At 38.9% G+C, this 15,502-nt stretch overlaps 1 protein-coding gene and 1 long non-coding RNA gene across 8 annotated transcripts in view; both read right to left on the reverse strand.

Moving 5' to 3' along the window:
* ZFYVE28 (zinc finger FYVE-type containing 28) overlaps positions 1–15,502 on the reverse strand; it is a 170,962-nt gene that overhangs the window by 140,373 nt on the left and 15,087 nt on the right. The window lies entirely within an intron of this gene.
* LOC142081686 (uncharacterized) lies at positions 545–6,097 on the reverse strand. Its single transcript, XR_012673439.1, has 2 exons — positions 5,025–6,097; positions 545–4,093 (listed from the first exon to the last, which is right to left on the reverse strand). It is a non-coding gene; the product is annotated as an uncharacterized LOC142081686 (long non-coding RNA).

Consider the following 15,502-nt stretch of genomic DNA (forward strand, 5'->3'; position numbering starts at 1 on the left):
ATAGGACAAGAGGAAATGGCCTCAAGTTGTGCCAAGGGAGGTTTAGATTGAACATTAGGAAAAATTTTTTTACTGAAAGAGTGGTCAGGCCTTGGAACAGGCTGCCCAGGGAAGTGGTGGAGTCACCATCCCTGGAGGTATTTAAAAGACGTGTAGATGAGGCCCTTAGGGACATGGTGTAGTGGGCATGGTGGTGTTGGGTTGACGGTTGGACACGATGATCTTAGAGGTCTTTTCCAACCTGTATGATTCTATGATTCTATTCTATGATTCTATGACTTCCCCACATAACTATTTCCGTTTGCCTTCCTTACTAATCCCATAATTATTCACAGTTATAACATGGCCATGAGAAAACAAAGAACATAAAACCTCTGATTGCAGCATACCATTCAATAACTGTCTCAATCCTGCTTTGTCTTGAAATATTAAATAAGTGTTCTATTTTGCCTTTTGACGAAGTATGAAAAACATGTTTTTGAATCTAACATGTTAATAAATAATTACAACCAACTCCTTGGAAAGCCATCACATTTTTTAAAACAACATAACATAACACTGAATGTGCCACAATATAACCTAAGACTAAGACATAGTAACACAGAAATAGGAGGGCACACCACACAACACTTCTTTTTCTGCTCTCTACTATTGGTACCAGGGGTTGACGGGAACACATTCTCTAAAGTTGCTGTTTCAAACTTGTATCCGTGGACGGAAGAGACCACAAAGTTCAGCAGCTCTCAACTTCTCAAACTGTGCAGATCAACACTGTTTTGGTATAACTTTGCTAAACATACTCTCCAGCAGACAGCAACATAGCAGCATGAGGAGTGTGGCTGTGACCCTACTCACCATCTCTCTTCCTGGCTGTAGCTACAAGTGTGCAACGTGGTGCTTGAGGTTCATGACAAACTCTCCTTTATCAGTTTCTTTTTTTTTGCCATAGGTCTGTAGTTTGCATGTGCTACTTTTTACAAGCTTCCTTTTTCTGTTAAAAATTTAAGACGACAATGCAAAAAGAGCAAAGTGTTTTCAGATTACATAGTTTATGGGCACAGATATTCTGCCATTTCTAATCCTACTTAACACAAGAAATCTGCTGAGCAGGACACAGGGATTGAAGTCAGCATATCTACAATCCTTTTCGTGGTGCTGTCACTCGCTGTCCTGGTTTCAGCTGGGATAGAGTTAATTTTCTTCCTAGTAGCTGGTGCAGTGCTGTGTTTTGGATTTAGTATGAGAAGAATGTTGATAACACACTGATGTTTTAGCTGTCTGTAAGTAGTGTTTACAGTAGTGAAGGACTTTTCAGCTTCCCATGCTCTGCCAGGTGCACAAGAAGCTGGGAGGGAGCACAGCCAGGACAGCTGACCCAATTGGCCAACGGGGTATTCCATACCATGTGATGTCATGCTCAGTATATAAGCTGGGGGGAGTTGGCTGGGGAGCAGTGACCACTGCTCAGGGATTGGCTGGGCATCGGTCAGCGGGTGGTAAGCAATTGTATTGTGCATCACTTATTTTTTATATTCTATCATTATTACTATTATTTTTCTCTTCCTTTTCTGTTCTATTAAACTGTCTTTATCTCAATCCACAAATTTTACTTTTTTTTCCCCTGATTCTCTCCCCCATCCCACTGCAGTGAGGGTCTGGGGGATGTGGGGTGGGAGTGAGCAAGCAGCCGTGTGGTGTTTAGCTGCCAGCTGGGGTTAAACCACAACACTCACTCACTGAGGAAGCTTCAGCAATCACCTCCGCAGCTCTGAGTGAAATTCTCTTTCCTTTCATTTTGTTTTTTTTTCTTGGCAATGATTAACATGTTGTCAACAGTTAAATTCAAAAGACTTACAATATTTAGCTAAGCACGTCAGCAAATTCTTCCACAGAACGCATCCCGTCCAAGCTCTCTTGCTCCAGAATGGACCTCTGGTGAGAGTTACAGAGACAAAATATATGCTACAGTCAGAGTACACCAGCAAAAGGAAGTTTCAACTAGCTGGTGAGACATGATACGTCCTCCTCCTCCAGCAACAGAGCAGACCAAAATCACATTTCAAGCATTCCTGTCAGCACATGCACAGAGTTTCCCAAAGGCAGGGTCCCCCCCTGGAAAGCACAGCCTTCAGAAGAAGGAACCCCGCAGAGGAACCCATATCCCAGTTGTAACCAAGGGAAATGGGTCCAGGGAGAAGTTGCACAGGGAGAAGAACGCAGCTAGCACTTGGAACCACATGGTCACACCCATAAAGAGCCTCCCGTATCAAACAGTAGCCTTCGCTGCAGATTCCTGGTTTGGGGAACAGTTTTTCCATCACATCGCTTCTTGCCATGAAGACCAACTTGTACAAACGTGAGAAGAAAAAAAAGATCAGATATTATAGTATAAATGACGAACATAAAGAAGTATTACATTTTTGCCCCACACTCCCTTCACATTGAAGAAAGCTGGAAGTGAGCAGAATAGTGTAGAAACCCGTAAGTAAATGAAAAGGTCTCAAAAATAGCACAACTGAAATACAAGAAATATCTGATAACCAAGCAGTTATTTTCTTGAGTTTGGCCTTCAGAGGACATGTCTAATGGCTCACCTAAACAGGGAGAGTCAAGAGAAAGAAGATGAGTTAGCCAAAGGAATTACATCAGCACACATACATTAAAGCACATTATACTCTTGTAAGGACATTCCCTCCAGGAAGATCAACCTGAAAAATCAAACGAAGGCCATCTTCTCCTCTGCAAATGGGCATAATGCACCTTAACTTACAGGCATTAATTTCTCATCTTTAGTTAACTGTATCAACTCTCCTGAATGTGACTGGATAGGCAATCCCTTAGGCATACTAAATGGCATAAAAGAAAAGAGTGAGCACTAACATCTCATTAAAAACTACCTAATAATTGGTAAAACTATAAAGGATGTAAAAATACAAGATTTGAGAGAGTAGAAGCTTCAGCACTTTTTTCTTCCAGGAAGAAGAGTATTAAAAACCTCTGTAAGGGGTAACGTAGCATTCTCCTCAAACACCTGCAAGCAGGACACTGTCTGCTGGTACCTACATGCAGGCTCTTTCTCCACTGGCTTCTGTTACACATTATTCAAGAACTATAACTTTCCTTCCCCCTAGAAGCTCCCACCCCATTCCCTTTACAGCAGTGCAAAAACGCAGATGAACAACTGATACAAGACAAGCTGTTAATGCACTATATGGTGCATATTTTTAACAAAAACAGATTTAAAAACAAGTTTAACCATGGCCTCTTGGAGTATTCATAGGTTTAGGTTTTACAAAACTTACTTGGACTCATTCATTTCCCTTTGGGCAGCAGAATTACGATGGTATTTTTTTCTTTAACTAATACAGAAGGTTTACTATCTCCTAGACTATTCGATTCAGTATTAACATCTCAAAACTACAGCTTGCCTAAGGATAACATGGTTTCCTTGATGCTCTCAGCCTTAATAAGCCAACTCGCACTGGTTTCAAAAATCAGTTTATCCCTGACAGTTCTACACCATCTTTAAGTAAAGATAATATAATTTCAGTGAGATGTCATGCCCTTCCCTTCATACATTTGAAACATATCACACATTTTTAAGTAGTTAAATTCTAATACAGCTGACCAAAAACAATCAAATGAAAGCCACACTGAGGTGCCTATTACCCTGACATTTGAAGTACAGAGCTGAATGAATTAACACGCATAAAAACTTCAAATAATAGATTCCATTAAGCTGCAGGTAGCACTACAATTATTTTGTTTTATGCTTTTGTGTACTTCAGAAATCACACAGCAATTTCATATAGTCTCAGCTGGTTCATTATCCCCATGCTTTAATGAACAAGAAAAAAGTTTACCAAAGTTAATTCAGTGATGACATTTTAAGGATAAAAAATAGAAATAAAGTATTTATTAGTTACCTAGTCTATCTGTAAAGAAAAAAACATATCAATCTCATGCTATTCCTTGCTCCATGGTGCAATCTCGTTACATACGTTAACTTCCAACAGGCACGTAACGGGTCTATTTCTGTTCTGCTGATTCCAAGATTTCTCTTGCAGAGCAAGTCTGTCAAATTTGTCAAACGCTGAAAGCACAGAACACACAGTAGCAGAAAAATTTGGAAGGTTCAAAACCTTTGCAAGAAAACATTAACATAGTGTCAAAACTTATTTCAGAACTAAAAAATTATTTAAAGTCTTTAAGATACTGCTGAAAAAAGTAAAAAATTCTCTTCACAACACGAAAATGGTAGGTAATAGTTATTGCAAATGAATGACTGTATCTTCCTGCAAGGCTTGGATTTAATCCTTCAGTCGCATTATGTGCTCGTTTGCAGTGTTTTACTGATAACAGCAGATAGTTAGGACTAGTGCTGTCCATAAAGAATGCAGGTTCTCTACAGTTATTTCTTTTGCAAATAGCATTCCTTTGAAGAAGCATTCGCTGATTCAGTTTTGTGAACTGATTAACCCCGAGCACGGACAACCCTCCAAGAGAGGGTTGTGCAGCGCCAGCGCACCTCACCATGTGAGCGGCGCTTCTGCGGCTCACAGAGCTAAATGAAGTTTAGTTTCCTGGCTTACTTTCAGGATACAATTCTCTAGCGTCAAATGAGACACAAACTCCACGCTGAAGCTTTCTTTGCAAATATGAACAGACTTTAAATAGTTACCAAATATATTCTGCCACAGCCAGCGAGACAAAAGCTCTAACTCCTCACAGTAGTAAATCATTGCTACACTATAAATACAAGAAACTATGCATGAGCAACACTAAAAAAGAGCAAAATAATATTAACATTATTTACACAAAACTAACTGTATTAGTTATAATGCCAATTTTCTTATTTAGTCCATTTTAAAAGCTTCATCTAAAACAGAATTTACAAAAACACATCTTTCAGCCACAAACCATGCGTGACAGCTATCAGGTTTATGTTTGAATGATTTTTTTTTTTATTTTTTTTTTTAAATACCCAAGAGAACTATTTCTCTCATAATCACTTTAAATCTTACCCTTTCCAGTTTTGAAACACTGCCCCGTTTCTGTTCCTCCATAAACAGCCGAAAAGGCATATTTAAGATTTAAAGAAAAAAAGCAAATCCTGTTACAGATCAATATCCCCTTACACCACATGAGGATTTGGTCTTATCCTGATCGAAGACAGTATTTGTTGTTCCATCACTTCCATACTGGATGTATCACTGCAAGGCAACTGCAATACAATTCAGGTTTTATGAAGTATGCCAGAAGAGCGTAAGATGGGCAAGAAAAGGTAAGTTAGAATTTTCATACTGAATTCCTATCTACATCTTCAGACACTGTATTAAACAGTGTTATTTCAAATAGTAGGATTCAAACTTAAATTTCTTGTCAGTGAATTATCACACTTAACATTTACAAAAAATGTCATCCCTTCTGAAAAGCTAAATATAGTTATACAAAGTCAAACTATAAAAAGTAGATAACTAAAGCCGTTTGCCTATTTCTAGACAGAAAGACACACCAATACACTGAAGCAGTTGTCACATAAGACATCACAAATTCTTTAGTGAAATTATGTTAGAATCCATATTTAATGTAATATTTGAAATTGTTCATAGAAGTTTGAGATCCAAAATAGCTCATGGCTTATTTTGTAAATCACTTTGCACTCTGGTCCCTTATAACTTTTTACATGTAGTCAATGATTTAACCACAGTAGTCTCATCACGGATTTACTAACCAGAACAGTAAAGAATATATTGCATCAAAAATCTCTGGCATTTTCCTTTAATTAAAAAAAGATTCAATTTTCAAAAAAAATTAATACAATAGGAGACATAACTAATCAGAATAATCTTAAAACCAGACATATTTACCATATGTTTCTTGGCAGCCAAACTACCACAATAAATCCCTCATGAAGCTCTATTTTCTTCATATATTCCTCAGATTACCAAACGCAAAAAAAAAAATCCACACGTTCAGGATTTAAGAAAATTGTTCAGAACACTGGAAAAAAGTAATAAATATCTCATAACCACTTGCTTCCACTTCCCTGATAGCCATAATACTTTGAATTTGATTGACTGCTTTATTTCCCCCCTCCCTCTCACCTCCCCACATTTTGACTGGGATAATCCCCCCTTTGAAAGCATACAATAACTTCATAAATACAAATAAATTTGAATTTTCACATTTCTCATTCTTTTGCCAGTATAATTTCTAAAGCTATCATCTTCTTATCAACTTGCCTATGCTAAAGCAAAAGTCAACTTTCCAGATTAAAATCAAGAAAGAAAATGCACGTTTTAAGTAAAATAGTAACTTGGACATTTCCCAAATAAAGATCTGGTAAGTCTTAAAAACATCTGAAATTGTTTTAGAACTTGGTCAATCACACATGAAGCAGTTCTGCTAAGCACAGGCTCAAACAGGAGCTCCATTAGGTGCTCTGAAACACAAATTCCCACAAGCTGTTTGTGGCATACACAGCTCCTGTATAGTGTGCCAAAAATAAAGCCCATTACTAAATTGCAACTAATGATCATCATCTGAATGTGCTCCATGAAGCACAGAAAGATAATCTGACCTTAAATCCAGAGAAAAATGGAACAATGAATGAGTATACTGCAGTAATTTTCTTTGCTGTCAGAAGTAAAATAGACATGCCTTTGAATAGATAGCATGTGGGTTTGACCCCCCCCCCCCCCAAACAAATGCCTAAGCTGAAATTCAATCGATTCGAAGAATAATAGCTTTGATAATGCTGTGCAAGTTTTCAGTGGTTCTAATTTAATAATATCAAGGGGTTTTTGTGCAACACCAACCATCAACAGAAGCTTTAATTACTAATTAAGCAAGGACAGAGAATACAAAAAGAAGAAAGTCAGAAAGCATCAAGAAAAAAATTTGTGCCCACATATCTCAGCAAACCTGACATTTTTTTCCTACTGAAACCTATTCTATGAAAGTTTTTCCTATCAGTTTTACTCGGAGGTAGGATTCCCCCCTACTCACTATTTTGGAAAGGCAGATCTTACTTCTGGTGTTACATTGCTCAGAGACTTTTAGAACATGCCAAGGAGAAAAGTCCAAACAACTCATCTGGTTTGGATTTTTAGCAAACTGACTTCCCAGAAGTGCTTGATCATCATCCCTATACATGAGTTAGTGATTTTGTGTGACTCACCTACAAGGAGTGAAATCTGTTATAAGACCCAACACCAGTGTTCAAGAGCTTCTGGTTTCTAGTCCCACGTACAAATTCAGTAGCGTTTGAAACCCTGGCACAGCACTAGCTTTAGCTTTTTGCTAGAGAAAACAAAAGAGCATAAAAGACTGATGTTGAAGAATGCACTTTACCTTTAAAAAGAAGCTACAAATCCTTTCAACCCTTAAACCCATTACTTTAAACTTATGTGGCAACTCTAATAGTTACATATTATACAGAAAAGCTGTTGATGCCATACAGTCTTGTAGCATTTCCAGCTAGTTTTCAGATCAATTGCCCACCTCCAGGTGCCAACAGCAACAAAAACCCATTCAGGAATTTGCACAAAACAGTGCATATTTCAACAGTAGATACTAACTGTCTAAACAACACAAGGTGAAGTGTTTTTCCAGCAAAAAAAAATAAATTGGCATTCAGTGGACAGAACCAAGTATTAGCAGCTTGCTTATTACATGTACTTTACATGATGCACCTCACTGTGATCAAGTCACTTCTACTATGTGGCAAGATTGGTGCATCCGTTGCCTACCATCACATTTGCTACAAGTTCCATAGTGTCTGTGTGCTTGGAAATTCCAGGCATACTTGGTCCTTCAAACATCAGAAAATAAAGTGTGATTTTAGTCATTTGTGATCTTGCATCTCTATCTGTAGTGGCAGCAGTTTTTGGGTTTGGAGGCCCAGTCAGGCCTATAATGAAGCTTTGTAGAGCTTGGTTGGAAGACTCAGGCGCTATCAACGAACTTCAAATTTATTTCTCCAAAGGAAAACAATGAGGGAGAGAAGAGACTGCAACTGAAGGATTTGGGGAAGTGGAGTGTTGATGTTTTGGTTTCTTTAATTTCACTATAAAAAATATCATGCAGGATGAGAAAGTAACACACAAAAATACATTCTACATAGACAGACCTTGTCAACAGCTGGCCTTCAACACTGCACATGTATCAGGTCTTTGATCCTAACCAGCTATAAAAATATATGCTGCTTATTTAAACAGACAGGAAGAAAACTAGAAAAAAGACACTATTTATCTTTATGAGTACTCTTTATCTCCATCTGCTGCTCAGCTAAACATTTCAGAGAGAAAGAAGAATTCCAGGAGATTAGCAGAAATCAGTTTCATCATAAGTTTAGACATTTACAAACCTTAACTTACCCAATTCTTTTGTGCATGTGTAAATAGTGCAGTATACAAGTTACCTGTATACTGAAAAAATCTGTATCTAATTCCCTGCAGTCTTTGCTACCTCTACAGCACCCATAGGTATTCAAATTTGAGATTAGTACTCTATAATCAGGTTATAGATTATTGTCAGATCTAGGAGGCAAACTTCTGCATTTTTCATATGACAAATTGAGGGCTCTGCCTCACCATATTGTTAATTCAAGCTGTAACTCAAGTTTTGTGTCCCGTTCTCATAAGACTTTTTGCCTTAGTTCACCAACTCTTTAGAAAAAGTTGCTAGAAACATCAGTTAAAACTCAAACATTGCTATGTTCAGAAGAATGAGACAGTGGGGATACAATAGGGGCTAGTCCAGCCACTTTGCATAACCTGAATTATTCCCCAGGGTGGTTACTTTACCCTCAAGGTTTACGAGTTAAATACATGAATGCAAAGTACTGTAAAATATTGAAATCAAGACAACTTCAGGTCACTTTGATTTTAGGAAAAGGCCTAAATTGTGCAGGAGTCTTGAGCTAGCCACGTCTAAAAGTGCCTTTTACGTGACATTCATCTACACAGACAATGATCAAAAAGGTAAGTGCAATACATTGGTTGACCCTTGCTAGCTTTAGCCAGACTGGCACAGGCAATGGAAATAAAGGAAATTGAGGACTAGAAACCCCAGGAAAAGCCCACCAAAATCCTGGTAACCATTTTAACACACATCAATTCAACATTCATGCTGTAATGTAAGCCATACTACAACAACCCTTTTCCTCTGCTGAGAGCTCTGAGAGATGACAGTTGAGAACATGCTGAATGGAGCCTGACAACCCTAACTATTCTTCTCAAAGAAGTTAATTTGGCTAGTTCCTTGTATTAAGAAGAATCTGTCAAACCTTTTTAATTTAATGATGGAGCAGCTGCCCCTGGAAACCATTTCCAGGCATATGAACACCAAGAAAATCACCAGGAGTAGTCACCAAGGGGAAGTCATGCTTGATCAACTTAGTGAACTCCTACAATGAAGTGACTGGCCTGATCGAAAAGGGGAGAGCAGTGGATGTTGTCTACCTGGACTTCAGTAAGGCCTTTGACTCTGTCTCCCATAAGATCCTCATACACAAGCTGTTGGTGTATGGCCTGGATGAGCAGTGAGGTGGATTGAAAACTGGCTGAGCAGCTGGGCCCAGCAAGTAATGGTAAGTGCTGCAGTCTAGTTGGAGGCCAGTAACTAGTGGTATACCCCAGGGATCAATACTGGGTCCAGTCCTGTTTAACGTCTTCATTAATGATCTGGATGGGGCAGAGTATACCCTCAGCAAGTTGGCTAATGACACAAAACTGCAAGGAGTGGCTGATACACCCCAGGGGGTCATGCTGCCGTCCACAGGAAAAGACCTGGGGGTCCTGGTGGATGACAAGTTGAATATAAGCCAGCAATGTGCCCTTGCGGCAAAGAAGGCAAATGGTAGCCTGGCCTGTATTAGACAAAGCATTGCCAGTAGGTCAAGGGAGGTTGTACCTCCTCTCTACTCAACACTGGTGAGGTCACCCCTGGAGTACTGTATCCAGTTCTGGGCTCCCCAGTACAAGAGACACATGGACAAAATGGAGAGAGTCCAGCAAAGGGCCATGAAGATAATGAAGGGATTGGAACATCTCTCCTATGAGAGAAGGCTGAGAGAGATGGGACTGTTCAGCCTGGACTTATGTATATGAATACCTGAAGGGAGAATGCAAAAAGGATGGAGCCAGGCTCTTTCCAGTGGTGCCTCTGGTCCTGTCACTGGGCAACAGGCACAAACTGAAACACAGGAGGTTCCCTCTGAACATCAGGAAGCACTTTTTTTACTGTAAGCATGACCGAGCACTGGCAGAGGTTGCCCAGACAGGTTGTGGAGTCCCCATCCTTGAAGCTACTCAAAAGCCATCTGGACATGGTCCTGGGCAACTGGCTCTAGATGACTCTGCTTGAGCAGGGGGATTGGACCAAATGACCTCCAGAGGTCCCTTCCAACCTCAACCATTATGTCATTCTGTAGTTCAGGTGAGAAACAATGCATAGAGACAGAAAACAAAGATAATGATCTTTTCTCAAACTTCTTCTGCAGATGTGAAAAAATTACACCTACTAATACCTGCAAAATTAAATGCCAAAATATATTGTGTCATGTTTAAAATACAATATTCCGATCCCGGAAAGTTATTTTCTTCCAACCATCCAACTAAAGCAACAAGTTACCTTAAAACAGATGCAATATTTTCCAGTCCTCAAACAAAAAATAAGTCATAAAAAGTGTGAATTTTCTGAAACAGTAATTGGATTTCACCTTGAGGCAGTTGCTACCATTAGCAGCATTCTGGCACCAACAAAAATTCCATTTACAAAAGTTGTATGAAAGCACTCAAACATAAACCAAGTTGTGGCGAATCTTACTAAAAAAGCTCTTCTAATAAATCTTTTCTAACAAATCTTTTCTTTTTATTCTTGGAAGCCATAATACCTTTAAAACAAAGATTCAGGGTAGCTGATGCTCTTCTCATGAGATAAAAGGATGAAGTTAGAAGAGAAAAACAGACTAAAATAACATGATCAGTATTGGGAATGTCCTCTAGTGTCCTTCAAACTTATTTGAATTTTTTCTTACAGAAGAACATGACTTTAGGAAAGGTCAGAAACTGGAGGAATTCTATATAGCATATACAAACTCTTTACTGATTGCTATGATTCATTTCCTTTCTTCAATGTCCCTAAAATTTTAAATAAAATAATTATTTTATGTACAAAACCCAAAAGTACCTCTTATGAAGAAAATAATACTACTTCAAATGTTGAGAGCAGATTCCTCAGCTCACTTAAATAATTCCAAGAGGAGTATGCACAGAAGCTAGACTTGCAGGCACGTGACTTGCCCTGCTTAGGAGTCAGCAGAGAGAAGAGGAGAGAAGAGCTCTTCTAGGTGGCAAGTCACACTAAAACTAACTACAGATGCTACAGACTGTCTCCCACAGAAGTGTCTTTCACTTCCTTGATGTGGGAAGCAGACTAGCTTCACTAGGCTAAAGTTAGCCTTTGAATAGCTTTGCAATACATCTTCCCTTAGGAAAAGGGGGCAATATTCCTCCCTCCTTGCCACTCTTGTAAAGCCTACGTAATTGCAAATACTCTCAGATTGTTTGCAAATGGAAAAGACAGAAAATATAGTTTTGTTCTAAACCTTTATAGTTTTAGAAAATAAAACCGTTCAAGGTGCGCTCTATGGCAGCAGCGCATAGACATTAAACGCAAGACTGGCAGAGGCAGCAGCAACCCTGCCCCAGGCTCTCCTCCCATGCAAACATCTCTAAAGAAACTACCTACCAAAAAGACTGAATTCTTGTATTCCTTCTTCATCAACTTATGGGTACCTTCTGGAAACCTCTACTGCTATAATGCATAAGAATAAATGGACCTCAGCTACTCAGGACTTCAGCTACTTTTATTATAGAAAGCAGCCATAACTTTCTCTTCAAGGAAAATTTTCTCTTTAGAAACTTTTCTAAAAATAGCCTAAAGCCTATGCAACTTCTTATGAAAAGAAAACCCTTCAGGATGCTGCAAATAGATATTTCAGAAGCCAAAGCAGACCACAAACTAAATCAGCAAATGCAGCTATATTCAAAGCATCCAGAGTCAAAACTTCTGAATAAAAAAGCTATTTTCCCAGAAGAATTTTCTCATCACGTTCATCATCATAAAAAAAAACACCAAACAAACACCCACACCATGCACCCACACATAAACCTGGCAAGACAACTTAGAATGAAACAGAATCAACAGTTTTGCAAAGTGTATGGTCTGATAATCAAGTATCAGCCACTGAATATTAAAAGTTATCTGTCAAAACCTGTCCTTCCTCAGTAAAGGATCTGAAAAAAGAAAAACAATTGGCCTTTTTATTTTCTGACATTTTTGAAATGAAAAAGAAAATATATTAATTTTACTGCCTCTTTCAATAGCTTTGCTTACTTCATGTGTATTTAGGGTATCTCTCAGATCTTCGTTTGTCTTCTGCTTTTGACCTAAGGCAATCTCATTCACTATGGAAGAATGCAAAGGTTTTAATTGTGCTTTATAAGAAGTTGATGAATCCAGAGGCTTGGAAACATTCATTTCTCCAATATTACAATGGAAGGGCACTAACAAGTTACCTCTAACAAGAAACTTGTTAGAGGTCCTGGAAAAGGTGCATTTCTGGTACTGAAATAAACACATATCTATCAAATAAAATGTTAAGAACTAAATATTATTCATATCAGTACCAAATAAAATTTCCCTTACAATACTTAAGGAATGAGCCAAAGACCACCTCCTGGAAGAGTAGAGAACACTAGAAGGACAAAGAACACAAGTCAAAAAAACCTGTTTTACTGAGATGAGGAAGCAAGAAAGATTCAGAGAAGCTTAGAAAGATACAGGGGCAGACGCACATAAAGCATAGATTTGTAAGCTTGGAAAGGACAATAAGTTAATAAACTACTGACATTACTTTCTTCCATTAAGGACAGAATTCAGTTCAGCTCCCTTCTTCTATCACAAGACTGGTCTAGTGAAGACAGAAGAACCACCTTTTTACTTCCCTAAAACTCTTCACACTGACCCACGTGACATTCTTATTAACAAACTAAAGGAACACAATCTAGATGAAGTTGCCCTGAGATAAAGACTTTAACTTCTTGTGCAACTTTAAAATATACACTATTTGCTTTAAAAAAATGAAGTGTGGATATAGTCCACTTATACATTAATTACATTAAGGCATGAAAAATGCTTTGGAAAGCAGGAAAAGAATTTACATTTCAATAAACTAACTCAATTTCACCGATGAACTTTAATGACTTGCTGTTGCCTAAAGAGTAATCCCATTTCTCTGAATCTCCCCCCCGCCATTCCTGCATACCTGGCTGGGTACTATTCAGTTCTCACCGGAGACTACAGCTCATCTGGCCTTTCATTGTCAAACTGATTCAGTTGGCAAATCTGGAGGAAAAAAAAACACTAACAACAAAACAACAAAAAGCTTTCCAAGGGGCAGGAAAGAGTGTGGAAAAGAGGTCAGTTCAGGTCTCCTCACACATCGCCAAAGTGTTTTCTTCTAGTCTGAGTCAGCTCAGCAAGGGCTCCAACAAAAGCCCAAGTCAAAGCTGGGGAAGCAGTGGGACCAAGGCAAAGGGTGAGAAATGGTCACAGCGCACTGTAAGATCAGGTCAACTGCATCATCACGTCAGGTTCACTGTCTTAACAGACACGATCCAAAAAACAATAGGATGATATTCTACAAAAATCGCAAAGTGGAAAGTACTCATGAAGAACAGGTTCTAATGAATGAGGAATGCAAAGAAGGATCAACTAATTACATCATATCATCAACTGAGTCTAAGTCAATGTCATAACACCAATAAAAAAAAAAGATCACATGTAAGCTACCACAGATGTGCATTCTAGTCCATACCGCACTCTTCCTGTCTCAGTTAAAGTCCTGCCTATCAAGCTTTATAGAAGATCTACATCTCAAAATAAAGAAGGAACCAAAAAGAAACAAGAATAGGTAGTTTCAAAAAACCACAGCCTATAAATTTAAAAAAAAAAAAAAGACAGCTCATTTAGGGCAGGGAGGTGGAAAAAAAACCCAAAAGCACACAAAACAAAAACCCAAATACACTGCCATTCTGATATGGAAAAAGTTAGGAATCAGATTTCTTTTCCATGTCTCTTCGGGATTAAGAGAGGAAGAAACTAGATAAATTTGTAGGAAAAAAGTGATTGGCGTTGAGAATTGGAAGGGAACTAATTATGAAGGAAAGCAATAGATTGTTCAAAGTAGTGGTGAAAACCATTTTTGCCAAATTTGAAGAATATGCCAGCAATGAGCCCTTGTACGAAAGAGGGCCAACAGCATCCTGAGCTGCATTAGGTAGAGAGTTGCCAGTGGGTCGAGGGAGGTGATCCTTCCTTTTAGTCAGCACTGGTGAGGCATCTGGAGTGCTGGGTTCAGTTCTGGACTTCCCAGTACAAGACAGGCATGAACATACTGGAAAGAGTCCAGCAAAGGGGCCACAAAGATTCATGCTTTGGAACATTTGCTCTACTAGGACAGACAGAGCTGGGACTGTTCAGCCTAGAGAAGAGAAGGGTCAGAGTGGATCTTATCAATGTGTATAAATATTTGATGGGAGGGTGGAAAGAAGACTGAGACAGACCTGTCTTAACGATGTCCAGTGAGAGCAGAAGAGGTAGTGGATACAAACTGAAATACAGGAAATTCCATCTGAACATCAGGAATCACTTTTTCACTGTAAGGGTGACTGAGTACTGGCACAGGTTGCCGAGGGAGGCTGTGGAGTCTCCATCCTTGGACGCATTCAAAACCTGACTAGACATGGTCCTGACAAACCGGGATGGACTGGACAGTCTCCACAGGTCCCTTCTAACCTCATCCTTTCTACAGTTCTGTGATTTTTTGCACAGCTGCAAATCCATCTACGATGTACAGAAAGCTATGATATAATAGCATCACCTAAAGCCAAGCAATTCTACACAGACACAGCAGAGAAAATTCCCATGTGCTTCATTAGTTGTCATTAATGAGCATTTAAATGATTCGTTCAGAATATTGTAAGATAATGAAGAAACACAAAGGCGGCTTGACATGATCCTGGTATATACACAGTGTCATTATTTAATAAGACATTACAGAAAAAAATTTAAATTACTGTGTATGTTAAGAACAGCATTCACCTATGAAAACAAATCACAAGTTGTTCACGGATGGCTCAGTTATGCAGCCTTGAATGCCTTACAACACATTATTCTGCAACCTAATGTGGCTCCCAATTTAAGGAGGGTCAGGCTGTTCAACAGCAGATTAGAAGAAACCCAGATGTTTCCAAAAAGCCCACAGCACTGGAAATACACTTAGCCACACGCTTTCCCAACCTGACCTGAACCGAAGTCCCAGCACGACATCAGTGATTAGTCTGTTGCTGCACATGGAGCTCTGAAATGATTCATAGGTTACCAAATCTTGGAAACTTGTGGTCATAAGGCAGTAAACTGGCAGTTCAAC

The sequence above is a fragment of the Calonectris borealis genome, chromosome 4 (genome assembly GCF_964195595.1).
Source record: "Calonectris borealis chromosome 4, bCalBor7.hap1.2, whole genome shotgun sequence".
Classification (NCBI taxonomy): domain Eukaryota; kingdom Metazoa; phylum Chordata; class Aves; order Procellariiformes; family Procellariidae; genus Calonectris; species Calonectris borealis.